A 17,890-nucleotide genomic window follows, 5' to 3' on the forward strand; every position below is an offset into this window, starting at 1 on the left:
TTCTTAATATAGAATATTTGCTCTCTTCTTTACTCTTCTATAATATCAATATTAGTAATATGTTGTCAAGAATCAAGCGTTGAAAAGATAGCTATAAACTCCTAAATTATAACATAAACGTTATTAAATTGACATTTCTATAAATAGAATATTATAAGTCTATCACCAAGATACAAAAAAACATACAGGGAGTGGGCCAAGTTACGAACTCCTGATCACCTACATGAATGAATTACATACAAAATGAAAGAAAAAAATCCACTCCAAAGTCGTTTGTTCTGAAGACCACCATCTCCATTACCCACTTACTGCAACTGAAACAACCTTAGTTTCTTCCAATGCAACTGAAATCCACTCTTATTGCATTGCACACTACCTACAAATCAATAAATAGATATTGATGTTGCATTTCGTTGCTGAATTGAGATAACTACACAATAATTAGCACTTAGATTTTGAGTCCAATAAGGTCACCATCCGAAACACCACCACCACAATAACAACAATCAACAATTAACAACCATCTTAGTTTATACGTAGTAAAAAAGGACATAAAATTAATGTTGGTCTGATCTCTGTTTTGGGTAAAATAACTTATTTTAGAACAAAAAAACTATCCAAGTTCTAAAAGCTATAATTCAATGTAATTATCTAAGATAACCAACTTCATAATCTCTTTAAAAAAGCAATTTTTATCAAAAATTACTGGCAAGTCAGTTCCAACATCACCATTTTTCAGACTTAAAGGGTTGGAATTGACACACACACACACACACACACACATACACACACACACACACACACACACACACACACACACATATATATATATATATATATATATATATATATATATATATATATATATATATATATATATATATATATATATATATATATATATAAGTGTGACAATTCCAACCCTTTTAAGGGTTAAACAGACTGACTTGTATTATACTTTGAACAAATATATCTCGAGTAATACACTCATATAAATACTCATATAAAACACTAAACTACAACACTAATGATATTATACAAAGACCCGTATCAATATATCTCGAGTAATACTGCCCCAACACAAAATGATATTAACAACATGGATCTTGTAAAATGTTATACATCCTAATTATCTACTAACTGGACAACAGTCAGATGGAAATTTATGAGTCAAACTCATCTACTCTTTAACTTCAAACATGAATTATCCCTGTTGTTTTCCAATTAGAAAACACATCTTAAAACCTACTTTTTCTCAAACTTTACCAAATGTACAAAAACCTCACATACGCATACACAAAAGTCGAAGAAAATCCTCAGGGCATCTATGGGCAAAACTCACACCAATATTATTCGTTAAACTGACCCCAATTCGAATCCAACTCTTTAATTGTACAAACCCCTAAATTAAACAAAATTAATGAATTACTAAATGGGTCAAAAGGGATTTCAGTACCTTGCTTTCATATGAGCATAATTTCTTGATGAACTACTTTGAAGCTTTTTTCATTCCTATTGAAATATGAGTTTAGTAAATGCAAGTTCATTTTCTGAATCCCATATGTCACATTCATGGGAGAAAAATTGAAGCATCAATTTTGCTTATAAAGGACATGCTTAGAAAAGTTCCTTCCAAGTATGACCACAACAATTCAATATTAGCTTCAACTTCCACTATTGCTTCTACCATCCCTACATCGCTTTGCAATTTCGTCAAATCAATATTTTGGCAAATGAGAAAAATTCTCTTGTTACAACTAAAAGGACCAACCAACAAATACATTTATAAAAGTGAAGACGAATTTACCTCATACGTAGCTAAAGCCTTTCAGAAAATCAATATTCTTCACCGCAAGATACATTCATAAAAGGCCGTTGTACCTAAAAGGCTCATTACCCTCTCATTGCGTTTACCATGCTGCAAGGATACAATAAAATAAGTATTTAAGGCATTCTTTCACCTAAGAGGCTCTTGTACCACAAACTCATACATGATGTAACAATCACCATAATAATAATAACATCCTTTAACAGGCATATGGGTTTCTTATTTGACAAATCTGCATATAATCCATCTCCAGTAATCTTATTTAATCCAAATAAAAAGACTATATAACATTATTGTGTAGTATATAACAAAGTCAAATCCAACATTATAATTTCAGATTAAAAAATATTGCGCGCTAGCACAAGTAGAAAGACCTGAAATTTGATCATTCGTATAAAAAAACCAATGAACTTACCTTGAACGATATCAATCGGAGAATGGTCTTCCTTATCATGAGATTAAAGCAAAATAAAAAATAACACTTTGAATCTTAACATCTTCAACCAAAATGTATGTCAGACTATTCCTTATAAATCTATATGAATCTCAGACTATTCCTAATATTTCTCTAGTATATATAATGATGATTTTAAACATAAAACGAAATAAAAAAAACTAAGATTATACCTTTCAAAGAATCAGACTGTAACATTTACATTACGAATGATGAAAGAGTAAAATCATCATCTTCATCTTTGAAACATCTATTGCCTTCAAAAAAAATAAAAGATAAGCAACAAAAGCAAAAATTAAGTGTGAAGCAAACAAAGGTAAGAACAAACGTAACAGATCCAAACAAAAATACAAAGAAAATTCACCAAATCACTCAATATCAAAATCTTACTAACAAAAGTCAAGATTAGGGTTCTTACCAAATCTTTGAGGGATGAAGATGGTGATGAAATGCAGAAAATTCACCTCCACGACGTTAGGTTAAGCCCTAATTGCGATTTCTCAAAACCCTAGTGTAGTGACCGAACTTTTCCATTTTTATATATATTAAATAAAATTGATATTTATATGATTAAGTGTTTCCAACATGTTAAGAAATCAAACTTGTTAAGACTTGATTAAGTGAAATAGATTTCATATAGACAATTGACCACCCAAGTTGACCGGTGATTCACGAACATTAAAACTTGTAAAAACTATATGATGTTATATATATGGATATATATATATATATATATATATATATATATATATATATATATATATATATATATATATATAGTTAACATGGTATTATGATAAGTAAACATATCATTAAGTATTTTAACAATGAACTACATATGTAAAAACAAGACTACTAACTTAAGGATTTTGAAACGAGGCATATATGTAACGATTATCGTTGTCACGACATTTAATTGTATATATATCATATTAAGATATATTAATACATCATAATATCATGATAATGTAATAATTTAACATCTCATTTGATATAATAAATAATGGGTTAACAACACTTAACAGGATCGTTAACCTAAAGGCTTCAAAACAACATTTACATGTAACGACTAACGATGATTTAACGACTTAGTTAAAATGTATATACATGTAATGTTTTAATATGTATTCATACACTTTTGAAAGACTTCAAGACACTTATCGAAATACTTCTACTTAACAAAAATGCTTACAATTACATCCTCGTTCAGTTTCATCAACAATTCTACTCGTATGCACCCGTGTTCGTACTCGTACAATACACAGCTTTTAGATGTATGTACTATTGGTATATACACTCCAATGATCAGCTCTTAGCAGCCCATGTGAGTCACCTAACACATGTGGGAACCATCATTTGACAACTAGCATGAAATATCTCATAAAATTACAAATATATTAGTAATCATTCATGACTTATTTACAAGTAAACAAAATTACACATCCTTTATATCTAATCCATATACCAACGACCAAAAACACCTAAAAACACTTTCATTCTTCAATTTTCTCCATCTAATTGATCTCTCTCAAGTTCTATCTTCAAGTTCTAAGTGTTCTTCATAAATTCTATAAGTTCTAGTTTCATAAAATCAAGAATACTTCCAAGTTTGCTAGCTTACTTCCAATTTTGTAAAGTGATCATCCAAACTCAAGAAATCTTTCTTATTTATAGTAAGATATCTTTCTAATACAATGTAATACTCATATTCAAACTTTGATTCAATTTCTATAACTATAACAATCTTATTTCGAGTGGAAATCTTACTTGAACTTGTTTTCGTGTCATGATTCTGCTTCAAGAATTTTCATGCCATCCAAGGATTCTTTGAAGCTAGATCTACTTTCCTCATTTCCAGTAGGTTTATCCACAAAATCTGAGGTATTAATGATGTTCATAACATCATTCGATTCATATATATAAAACTACCTTATTCGAAGGTTTAAACTTGAAATCACTAGAACATAGTTTAGTTAATTCTAAACTTGTTCGCAAACAAAAGTTAATCCTTCTAACTTGACTTTTAAAATCAACTAAACACATGTTCTATATCTATATGATATGATAACTTAATGATTTAAAATCGGAAAACACGAAAAACACCGTAAAACCGGATATACGCCGTCATAGTAACACCGCGGGCTGTTTTGGGTTAGTTAATTAAAAACTATGATAAACTTTGATTTAAAAGTTTTTCTTCTGAGAAAATGATTTTTCTTATGAACATGAAACTATATCCAAAAATCATGGTTAAACTCAAAGTGGAAATATGTTTTTTCAAAATAGTCATCAAGACGTCATTCTTTTAACTGAAATGACTACCTATTACAAAAATGACTTGTAACTTATATTTCTGACTATAAACCTATACTTTTTCTGTTTAGATTCATAAAATGGAGTTCAATATGAAACCATAGCAATTTGATTCACTTAAAACGGATTTAAAACGAAGAAGTTATGGGTAAAACAAGATTGGATATTTTTTTGATTGTTGTAGCTACGGGAAATATTGTAACAAATCTATATTAATCATATCCTAGCTAATTTATATTGTATTATACATGTATTCTAATATATTATGTAATATTGGGATACCATAGACACGTATGCAAATGTTTTGACATATCATATCGACCCATCTATATATATTATTTGAAACAACCATAGACACTCTATATGCAGTAATGTTGGAGTTAGCTACACAGGGTTGAGGCTGATTCCAAAAATATATATACTTTGAGTTGTGATCTAGCCTGAGACGTGTATACACTGGGTCGTGGATTGGGTCAAGATAATATATATCAATTTATTTCTGTACATCTAACTATGGACAACTAGTTGTAGGTTACTAACGAGGCCAGCTGACTTAATAAACTTAAAACATTAAAACGTATTAAAAATGTTGTAAATATATTTTGAACATACTTTGATATATATGTACATATTTGTTATAGGTTCGTGAATCGACCAGTGACCAAGTCTTACTTTCCGACAAAGTAAAAATCTGTGAAAGTGATTTATAGTCCCACTTTTAAAATCTAATATTTTGGGATGAGAATACATGAAATTTTATAAATGTTTTACGAAATATACACAAGTAAATGAAATTACATTATATGGGTGAATGATCGAAGCCGAATATGCCCCTTTTTAGCTTGGTAGCCTAAGAATTTGGGAACAGACCCCCAAATTAACGCGAATCCTAAAGATAGATCTATCGGGCTCAACAAGCCCCATTCTGGAATTTGAAATGCTTTAGTACTTCGATTTTATCATGTCCGATGGGTGTCCTGGAACGATAGGGATATTCTATATGCATCTTGTTAATGTCGGTTACCAGGTGTTCACCATATGAATGATTTTTATCTCTATGTATGAGATGTATTGAAATATGAAATCTTGTGGTCTATTATTTCGATTGATAAATATATAGGTTAAACCTATAACTCACCAATATTTTTGTTGACGTTTAAAGCATGTTTATTCTCAGGTGACTATTAAGAGCTTCCGTTGTTGCATACTAAAATAAGAACAAGATTTGGAGTCCATGCTTGTATGATATTATGTAAAAACTGCATTTAAGAAACTTATTTTTGATGTAATATATTCTTATTGTAAACCATTATGTAATGGTCGTGTGTAAACAGTATATTTTAGATTATCATTATTTGATAATCTACGTAATGCTTTTTAAACCTTTATAGATAAAATAAAGGTTATGGTTGTTTTAAAAATGAATGCAGTCTTTAAAAAACGTCTCATATAGAGGTCAAAACTTCGCAACGAAATCAATTAATATGTAAGGTTTATAATCAATATGAATGGGACATTTCAGTTGGTATCCGAGCGTTGGTCTTAGAAAACCATAAATTTGCATTAGTGTGTCTTATCAAGTTTGTTAGGATACATTAGTGAGTCTGGCTTCGACCGTGTTTTCTTTAAAAATGATAGCTTAACACTTTTGTTGGAAACTATATATTATTAACATGTAAATATTATGTGATATATTAACCTCTTAATGTGTTTGATATTGTGTGATAGATGTCTACCACTAGTACAAATCCCATCGACTCACCTAATAATAATGAAGAGTCGAATATAATTTGGGAAGATTCACAAATTCCCGAAGAGGAACCGGAAGAAGAGGAACCTGAAGAGGAGGAACCGGAAGAAGAAGAGGTTCCGGAGGATGAAATTTTGATACCTACAGTAAATCGATTAACTAAAAGAAAATCATCAACCAACGGACCAAAGTTAAAAATGGTCAATGGTGTTTCCGCCGAGGAAGCAAAATATTGGGAAGATTACCAATTTTCCAATGAATCGGATCCCGATGAGGATTCCGATGATGTTATAGAAATTACCTCGACCCAATTTAATACAGCAAAAGAAAATAATAAGGGAAAATGTATAAAAATAGAGAAACCTAATTCCAACCCCGATGAACTTTATATGTATCGGCAACGTCCGTATTTCCTAAATTGTAACAATAATCTGGGAACCTCTAAACCACCAGGTTTTTCTAAACCATTGTGGAAAATGATGGCTCGTATTAGAGGAACATCATATATCCCTAGAAAATTAGGAAAATGAACCAAGTCCAAAGAAGAAAAAACCAGTGATTCAGATTAGAGGGTTGTAATCATGTTGTGTATTATATGTATTGTAGTGTGCTTGTACTTTTATGTTCTATGTAAAAATTACTTGTATTGTTTGTTAATTATCTTTTACGAATCTAATCCTTGTCTATTTTACAGTATAAAAACACAAAATGGACGTTATGGATAGACAACCAAAAATTTTAGAAGACCTACCAGGAGATATGATTGATGAAATCTTGTCTAGAGTTGGGCAGAATTCATCAGCACAATTAGTTACGGAAAAATTAGTTTGTCAAACGTTTAAAAGACATTCCAGGCGTGCCTTAGTATATAAAAGGCTTTCCTTTGAAAGATGGGGTATATCACGTTGGGGAGACTTTAAGTTACGCCAAGTTTTCTTTAAGGCATTTAGTGCGGGAAACCCAGATGCAATTTTACGCTACGGGTTACGAACCTATTTTGACTCAACATATCCCAACATAGGATTTCGTGAATTAGAAAGAGCTTCTAACATGCAACATAAAGAAGCATGTTATGCTTACGGGTTAGTGATGTTCGCTTCTTACCAAAGTGATAAAAAGAACATCGGATTGCAACTTTTAAATAAAACCTTCCCACAAGTGACGGATTCAGTAGTTGGGGTGAGAAACAAGGTTTTTAGATTATTACGGGGCTGTTGGACATTACGAAACCCTCGTCCTTTTGACGACATTACAACATGCTTCCTAGCCAATGGTCATAACGGTTATTTTCCACAAGACCAAGGATGGGAAGTCATCTTAGTAAAACCAGAATGCATGACTTGTTTCTGGACTTATGAATTACATGTCTTTATTTCCTTTGCTGAACAACTTGCGTATTAACTAGATTTTTCTTCAAAACTGTCCTGTATCAAAGTGTACTATATTTCATGTTATATGTAGTATAGCGAAGTTGTAAGTTTGAAGAATATTTGTATGTGATATATTATTATAATCAGTTTTTCATATGGAATTGCAGTAGTTGAATAGTATATTAGCTACTAAGTATGAACTTAACGGGTAGGTAGTACCCGAATTTAAACTTATAAAACGCTAATATGAAGAAAAAGCTTTTATAAATGAGTTCATATTATGCTACGAAATACTATTGACTACTCTTAATATTCTGTATGATTAACTCGATTCAGTTGGCTATTTTGAAGGAAATGGCACCGGCGACTCGTCAGAATTTGAACATGAGCAAGGAAGACTTTCGTGTTTTCCTTGCAGCAAACATAGCCGCAGTATAGGCTGCGATGCAAAATAACAATAGCTCTAGATCTAGCAGTGGAACTAATTCCACAAGAAATCGTGTAGGATGCTCCTACAAAGAATTCACTTCATGCAAACCTTTGGAATTTGATGGAACTGAAGGACCAATTGGATTGAAACGGTGGACCGAGAAAGTCGAATCGGTGTTTTCCATAAGTAAGTGTACTGAAGAGGATAAAGTTAAGTATGCTATGCACGCTATGCATACCTTCACAGGTACTGCGTTAACGTGGTGGAACACCTATCTTGAACAGGTAGGACAAAATGCTGCTTGCGCACTACCGTGGTCGGCATTCAAGCAATTGATGAACGAGCAGTACCGTCCTAGAAACGAAGTCAATAAGCTCAAGGTAGAGCTTAGAGAGTTACGAACACAAGGGTTCGACATTAGCACATATGAACGACGATTCACAGAGTTGTGCCTATTATGTCCAGGAACGTTCGAAGATGAAGAAGAGAAGATCGACGCGTTTATAAAAGGGTTAACAGTAAGGATTCAAGAAGATGTGAGTTCACACGAGCCCACTTCCATACAAAAGGCAAGTCGAATGGCTCATAAACTCATAAATCAGATTGAGGGGAGAATTAAAGAGCAGGCGGCTGAAGAAGCCAACACGAAACAACTCAAGAGAAAGTGGGAAGAAACCAGTGACAAGGGTCACCAATACAACAACAACAATAATTACAACCACAACTGCAACAACAATCGCAACAATAACCGCAATCCCAACAATAACTATAACAAATGTCCCAACAACAATAACAACTACAACAACCGTTCCAACAACAATAACAATCCCAACAACAACCTCAATAACAACAACGGCAACAAAAACCAAAAATGCCAAAGGTGTGAAGAGTACCACCAGAATGGGTTTTGTACAACATTTTGCACCAAGTGTAAAAGAACTGGCCATGGTGCGAAAAAGTGTGAGGTCTACGGACCAAAGTTTAACAGAACTAAAGGAAGAAATAGTGGCGAAACAAGTAATGTCGCCTTTGTTTGTTATGGATATGGAAAACCGGGCCACATTAGAAGTAATTGCCCGAATCAGGGGAATACTAATGGGCAGGGCCGCGGAAGAGTTTTCAATATTAATACGGCAGAAGCGCAGGAAGACCCGGAGCTTGTTACGGGTACGTTTCTTATTGATAATAAATTTGCTTATGTTTTATTTGATTCGGGTGCGGATAGAAGCTATATGAGTAGAGATTTTTGTGCTAAGTTAAGTTGCCCATTGACGCCTTTGGATAGTAAATTTTTACTCGAATTAGCAAACGGTAAATTAATTTCAGCAGATAATATATGTCGGGATAGAGAAATTAAACTGGGGGATGAAACGTTTAAAATTGATTTAATACCAGTCGAGTTAGGGAGTTTTGATGTAATAATTGGTATGGACTGGTTGAAAAAGGTGAGAGCAGAGGTCGTTTGTTACAAAAATGCGATTCGCATTATGCGTGAAAAGGGAAAACCTTTAATGGTGTACGGAGAGAAGAACAATGCGAAATTAAATCTTATTAGTAGTTTGAAGGCACAGAAACTAATAAGAAAAGGTTGTTACGTCATTCTAGCACACATCAAGGAAGCTAAACTTGAAGAAAAGAACATCAGTGATGTTCCTGTCGCAAAAGAATTTCCCGATGTATTTCTGAAAGAATTACCGGGATTACCCCCACATCGATCCGTTGAATTTCAAATAGACCTTGTACCAGGAGCTGTACCAATAGATCGTGCTCCATACAGACTCTCACCCAGCGAAATGAAAGAATTACAAAGTCAATTACAGGAACTTTTAGAGCGTGGTTTCATTCGACCAAGTACATCACCATGGGGAGCTCCTGTTCTGTTTGTCAAGAAGAAAGATGGTACATTCAGGTTGTATATCGACTACCGAGAGTTGAACAAACTTACCATCAAGAACCGCTACCCACTACCGAGAATCGACGACTTATTTGATCAACTACAAGGCTCGTCGGTTTATTCGAAGATTGATTTACGTTCTGGATATCATCAAATGCGGGTGAAGGAGGATGATATTCCAAAGGCTGCTTTTAGGACATGTTACGGTCATTACGAGTTTATGGTTATGCCGTTTGGGTTTACTAACGCACCAACTGTGTTCATGGACCTCATGAACCGAGTGTGTGGACCATACCTTGACAAGATTGTCATTATTTTCATTGATGACATACTTATTTACTCAAAGAATGACCAAGAGCATGAAGAACATTTGAGAAAAGTGCTAGAGTTGTTAAGAAAAGAAAAACTGTACGCTAAGTTTTCAAAGTGTGCATTTTGGTTGAAAGAAGTTCAATTCCTCGGTCATATAGTGAACAAAGAAGGTATTCAAGTGGATCCAACAAAGATTGAAACCGTTGAAAAGTGGGAAACCCCGAAAACTCCGAAACACATACGCCAATTTTTAGGACTAGTTGGTTATTACAGGAGATTCACCCAAGATTTTTCCAAAATAGCAAAACCCTTGACTGCATTAACGCATAAAGGGAAGAAATTTGAATGGAAGGATGAACAAGAGAAAGCGTTTCAATTGTTGAAGAAAAAGTTAACTACGACACCTATATTATCATTACCTGAAGGGAATGATGATTTTTGTGATATATTGTGATGCCTCAAAGCAAGGTCTCGGTTGTGTATTAATGCAATGAACGAAGGTAATTGCTTATGCGTCTAGACAATTGAAGATTCACTAGCAGAATTATATGACGCATGATTTGGAATTAGGCACGGTTGTTTTTGCATTAAAGACTTGGAGGCACTACTTATATGGGGTCAAAAGTATTATATATACCGACCACAAAAGTCTTCAACACATATTTAATTAGAAACAACTGAACATGAGGCAGCGCAAATGGATTGAATTATTGAATGATTACGACTTTGAGATTCGTTACCACCCGGGGAAGGCAAATGTGGTAGCCGACGCTTTGAGCATAAAGGACAGGGAACCTATTCGAGTAAAAGCTATGAATATAATGATTCACACTAACCTTACTACTCAAATAAAATGCATGTATTCTCAGCCCAAAAATATATGTACATATTTGTTATAGGTTCGTGAATCGACCAGTGGCCAAGTCTTACTTTCCGACGAAGTAAAAATCTGTGAAAGTGAGTTATAGTCCCACTTTTAAAATCTAATATTTTGGGATGAGAATACATGAAATTTTATAAATGTTTTACGAAATAGACAAAAGTAAATGAAACTACATTATATGGGTGAATGATCGAAGCCGAATATGCCCCTTTTTAGCTTGGTAGCCTAAGAATTTGGGAACAGACCCCCAAATTGACGCGAATCCTAAATATAGATCTATCGGGCCCAATAAGCCCCATTCTGGAATTTGAAATGCTTTAGTACTTCAATTTTATCAAGTCCGATGGGTGTCTCGGAATGATGGGGATATTCTATATGCATCTTGTTAATGTCGGTTACCAGGTGTTAACCATATGAATGATTTTTATCTCTATGTATGAGATGTATTGAAATATGAAATCTTTTGGTCTATTATTTCGATTGATAAATATATAGGTTAAACCTATAACTCACCAACATTTTTGTTGACGTTTAAAGCATGTTTATTCTCAGGTGATTATTAAGAGCTTCCGCTGTTGCATACTAAAATAAGGACAAGATTTGGAGTCCATGCTTGTATGATATTATGTAAAAACTGCATTCAAGAAACTTATTTTTGATGTAATATATTCTTATTGTAAACCATTATGTAATGGTCGTGTGTAAATGGTATATTTTAGATTATCATTATTTGATAATCTACGTAATGCTTTTTTAAACCTTTATAGATAAAATAAAGGTTATGGTTGTTTTAAAAATGAATGCAGTCTTTGAAAAACGTCTCATATAGAGGTCAAAACCTCGCAACGAAATCAATTAATATGGAATGTTTATAATCAATACGAACGGGACATTTCACCTAGCTTCCAATTCCTCCAAAAATTGAAGCATCCAAGCTTTCTCTCACTAAACCCACGTCTCTCTCTATGTTTCTGGTTCGTTCTTCTTCAAAATGAGCATATAAAAATGGTGGTAAGTGGTAGCAGCAGCGGCAGTGAGGACACTGGTAGCAGTAGAGGAAATGATGGTGGTAAGTGCAGCAACATCAGTGACAATGATGATGCTGGTTGATGAAAGATGCAGAAGGTAGCAGCCACACAGTCACGGTTACAAATTAGGGTTTAGGTTGGATGAAGAAGAAATTTAAGAAGAGAAAGAGAGAAGAAGAAAGCTGCCTTTTTTTTTAAGATTGTGAAGGGTTTGATGAAGATGGAGATGGTTTGAAGAAAGCTGCCTTCACGTAACCAAAATTCACAATTTGAAAATTTTGCAAATAGTTGCTCACGTTTTAACAAGTTCAAAACCAACCTCAGATGTTCAGCATGTTCACTCTCTGTTTTCGAATACACCAATATGTCATCAATAAACACAATCACAAACTTATCTAAGAATGGACGACACACTCTATTCATTAGATCCATGAAGACTGCTGGCGCATTCGTCAACCCAAAAGGCATGACAAGAAATTCATAATGACCATAGCTTGTTCTGAACGCTGTTTTCAATATATCTGATTCAGCAACATGAACCTGATGGTATCCGGATCGTAAGTCTATCGTAGAAAAGAATAAAGCACCCTATAACTGATCGAACAAATCATCTATTAGAGGTAACGGATACTTATTCTTCACAGTTCTTTTGTTCAATTCACGATAATCAATACACATACGCATTGACCCATCTTTCTTTTTAACAAACAATACCGGAGCACCCCACGGTAAAGAACTCGGTCGGATAAACCCACGATCTAATAACTCTTGAATCTGTGACATCATTTCACAGATTTCAGATGGCGCTAATCGGTATGGAGCTTTTGCAACTGGAGTTATTCCAGGAACCAACTCAATCTTATATTCGACTTCCCTTACCGGCGGCAGACCTGGTAACTCATCTGGGAACACTTCTGGAAATTCTGATACTACTGGAATATCAGCCACAGTTCTCTTTTCTTTCTTTGCATCAATCACATACGCAAGAAACGAATCACAACCTTTTGCCATCGACTTTTTCGCTTTCATCATGGTTATCAACGGAAAATTATACCCACCCCGCTCCCCTCGGGCCACAACACGGGTTCCATCGGTCAAACGAAAGGTAATCATTTTCCTATCACACTTAATATTAGCCCTAAGCGAGCTCAGCCAATCCATTCCTAATACTACATCAAAGCTAGGAATAGGTAACACTAAACAAGTCACTGGGAAAGACTTCCCTTCGATCTATATACAAACCCCATACACATATGTTGTGACGGGTGTGGTCTTACCATCGGCTACTTCTACACTAACCGGCTTGGGTAACATAGTAGCTGGTAAATTCAACTTAGCATAGAAATCTAGGGACATAAAACACCTATTGGCACCACAATCAAACAATACGCGAGCAGGTATTGAGTTGATTAGAAACATACCGGTGATCACTTCGTCGGTTGCCACGGCATTCTCAACCGACATCTGAAAAGCTCTAGCCTCTGCTGTTGGAGGGTTCTTCCTCTTCTGCCCACTCGAGGCAGTTGACCCTACGGCTGATGCTGAATGCGCCCCTGACCCTGCCCCGGAACTACCACTCTTCGACGGACAACTAATTGCACGATGCCCTGGTTTGTGACAACTCTAACACACACTATTTGTGACAACCCGGAGATTTCCGACCAAATTTAAACTTAATCTGTATATGATTTCGACACGATAAGCAAAGTCTGTAATATTGAGTCTCAAAATTTTTGAACTGTTTACATGGATTCAGTTAACCTTTGACTACTCCCGACGATTCACGAACAACTATTTATAATTAGATACATGTAAATTGTTATACTATTATTATTAGATATTATTACTACTATCATTTTTAGCATTATTATTTTATTACCGTTATCATTAAAAAAAATCATTATTTTTAATATAGTTATTATTATTGTTATAATACAATTTATTATTATTATTATCATTAATAATATTATATTTATCATTTTTAATTATTATTATCATTATTGTTTATGATTATTATTAATATAATAATAATAATAATAATTATTATTATTATTATTATTATTATTATTATTATTATTATTATTATTATTATTATTACTAATTACTAATATATTTATTAATTATTAATATTAATTATATAATTTATAAAAGGAGAAAATGGTACAAATCTGTTAGATCTCATTATCGTACTTTATTGGATTTTTGTATCTGTCGGATTTTGTTATGGGTCGACTTCAAAGCAATTCATCCGTGAATGTGAATTGAATTTATGATTACTGTTCTCTTTTTGTCTTGTGATCCCTACACTCATACTTCTTTCCACACGTTTAAATTATCTATCTATCCATATTGCTATTTGTCTCCCCATTTGCAATATTAAAAGAATAACTATCATTTTCATTATTTCAATCAATTTCCCGTGATAGTGTATTTGAATTGTGATGGTATTGTTTTGATTATCAAATTAAACTCCAATCATCACTATTGCTAATTGATACTTTTTGCATTATTGTTTCAATTCTGTTCTCGATCACTATCACTATATGAATTATATGTATATAACAATATCATATCCCACACCAACTGGTTATTACTGTTTACTATTTCAATTGAATGGCAAATGTTACTATTTTTGTAACTGATTGATTTAGAGCATCTATTATTATATACAACTGTTTCTTCCACTTGTTTCAATTCCTTTTTCAATCCGTGAATTAAATTACTAGATAGTCACTGTGTTCGATTGGTATTATTGTCGAATCATGAAGATATATAAGATACGTATATGTGATGATCGCTCCAAATCCATATGGACAATACGTCATTCATTGATTTCATTGCGAGGTATTTGACCTCTATATGATACGTTTTGTAAACATTGCATTCTTTTGAAAAGGCACACCATAAATGAATATTTAAATTAAAGGTTTTCGACATCTGATGATTTCTACATATAGACAATCACCGTAAATAATAGTTTACAATAGTACTTCCGTTGACAATGCAGTCAAAATAAGATATATGGTGATGATTTAGTGAATGCAACGTTTCCTTGATAAGTATGTCATGTAAGACTCCATGTACATAGCTTGTCTAACATATAAGCAACAGCGGAAGACTTCTAGTAAACCTGAGAATAAACATGCTAACAAGTGTCAACACAAAAGTTGGTGAGTTCATAGTTTTATTGTTTCGTATAATCTGTATGTAAAGGTGAATCACAAGTTTTCAGTTGTTTCATCCAGAAACGTTTATCAAAATATTCTATGAAATTGAGCACCCTGGTAACTAAACTTTAACGTATATATAATTTGTACCCTTTATATAATCATCTTAATAATACACGCAAACCAATGTGTACGCTTCTCAAATAGCATACATCCGTTAAAAGGCTAGTGCTCTAGCTCGGATGGGGATATCAAACCCTATGGATCCATATACTACTACTCGCGCCCACCAGTTCTTATAACTGGCAGTTAACAGTTACCAAAGCTAAGGGATTTTCGGTTCAAACTCAGTGTAGAATTTAGTATGTACTTGTATCCATTGCGTTTAAAATAAAATGCATGTATTCTCAGCCCAAAAATATAGATTGCAAAAGCAATTAAAAAGAGAGCAAATGAAACTCACACATATAAATATTGTAAAACAGTTAATAAAGCATTTGCATGTATTCTCAGTCCAAAAATGTAAAGAGTAAAAAAGGCAAATGAAACTCACGCATATAAATATTGCAAAACAGTTATTAAATCATTTGCATGTATTCTCAGCCCAAAAACGTAAAGAGTAAAAAGGGCAAATGAAACTCACGCATATAAATATTACAAAACAGTTATTAAATCATTTGCATGTATTCTCAGCCCAAAAATGTAAAGAGTAAAAAGGGGTAAATGAAACTCACTTTAGCAGCACATAAAGTTGTTCAGCGTAATGTGACCGAAACTCGGTATATCAAATAATCGTAGATCTCAACCTAGAGAACATATGTTGGTCAATAAATGTCTATCAAGCTAGGTCAGGTCATAGTGTATCACAATCCTAATGCTCGAAATTGACATACAAAAGTTATTCAAATTTGTTTCAAAAAGTCAATTTTGACAATAGTTCAACAAACGAGACGTACCTTATATAAGGATTTATTTACTCGGTTGGTAATATTCAAAAATCCATTTTATCAATCTCGTAAACAAGTTGTTTAAGTATTAATTGCAGATTCAAAAAGCAATTCCAATTAATGTCAATTATAATTCAGTTGACCATATCTTTTGATTCGTTCCTCGAAACTATTCGATATCAAAATGAAAAGTTATTGATTTTTCGCCAGCTTTCCGAAAACATGTATATCATATACCTTTTACCCGTCATATATGTATTTAATTCGTGATTTATTATAAACTGTTTAACGACGAAATTTAGTATACAAGCATGTATAAATATATATACTCGAACACTAGACATGTATACACTATTAATTTATAAAAGATAAAATATAAATGCTTACGTATCAATATTGTGATTCAATATTTCAGAAAAGTACGTAGACGTAACGGAGATGATAAACACTAGGTTAAATATACCCCCGAACATTACCCATAACCTCCTTGACAATAACCCATAATTTCCTTAGTTCTATCCCGCTCGAAAAACCATTTTGAAAGTGATACGCTCAAGACCTCGTCGTAGTATTTTATGTATAATATTAATACTACTAATAATAATAAGATTAATAATAATATTAATCTTAATAATAATAATAATTATAATAATAATAATAATAATAATATAAATATAAAAAATAATACAGAGGAATGTGGAAACCAGCTCGAGCTTTTATAGGATTCTGGCCTGCTACAGTACCCCATGCGATCGCATGAGGTTTCAGTGTTTTTGTCATGCGATCGCATGGCCGCCTTATCCTGTTTTTGTTTGCTAGTTCATCGACATCAAATAGTGTTTACTGTAGCAAATAGTGTTTTACTGTAGCAAATAGTGTTTTACTGTAGCAAAGTCATTTTACTATAGCAAATAGTGTTTTACGGTAGGAAAGTCATTTTTACTTGTATATATATATATATATATATATATATATATATATATATATATATATATATATATATATTTACATACATATAATTGTTCATGAATCGTCGAGAGCAGTCAAATGTAATTTAATACATGAAACAGTTCTAAAATTTTGAAATTCAACTTCATAGACTTTGCTTATCGTGTCGGAAACATTAAATCATTTAAAGATAAAGTTTAAATTTGGTCAGAAATTTTCGGGTCATCACAGTACCTACCCGTTAAAGAAATTTCGTTCCGAAATTTAAGTGAGGTCGTCATGGCTAACAATAGAAATGTTTTCATGATGAATATGAGTTGATAAATAGAATTTTATCACCGTTGAATTATATGGATAAAGCAATCCAATTACTCGAAGCGTATGAGAGAAGTTATCGTAATCGAGTGAAATGGAGAATAGAGATTCATCTTAACTTTTGACGTATTAACGATTGATTTTTGGAATTTAAGGAATAGAAAATCTTCATAATCTATATAAGATTTGATTCTTCGGAATTTGCGGAAATTAGGATTTTCTTTGATTAAATGCGTAATCTGTCTCGATTT

General features: G+C 33.0%; 1 long non-coding RNA gene across 1 annotated transcript; it reads right to left on the reverse strand.

Moving 5' to 3' along the window:
• Nucleotides 1-1,078: 1,078 nt before the first annotated feature.
• On the reverse strand, nucleotides 1,079-12,488 carry LOC139877253 (uncharacterized). The gene is made up of 5 exons (XR_011768509.1): nucleotides 12,133-12,488; nucleotides 2,701-2,790; nucleotides 2,456-2,539; nucleotides 1,808-1,918; nucleotides 1,079-1,692 (listed from the first exon to the last, which is right to left on the reverse strand). It is a non-coding gene; the product is annotated as an uncharacterized lncRNA (long non-coding RNA).
• Nucleotides 12,489-17,890: the final 5,402 nt, after the last annotated feature.

The sequence above is a fragment of the Rutidosis leptorrhynchoides genome, chromosome 1 (assembly GCF_046630445.1).
Source record: "Rutidosis leptorrhynchoides isolate AG116_Rl617_1_P2 chromosome 1, CSIRO_AGI_Rlap_v1, whole genome shotgun sequence".
Lineage (NCBI taxonomy): Eukaryota > Viridiplantae > Streptophyta > Magnoliopsida > Asterales > Asteraceae > Rutidosis > Rutidosis leptorrhynchoides.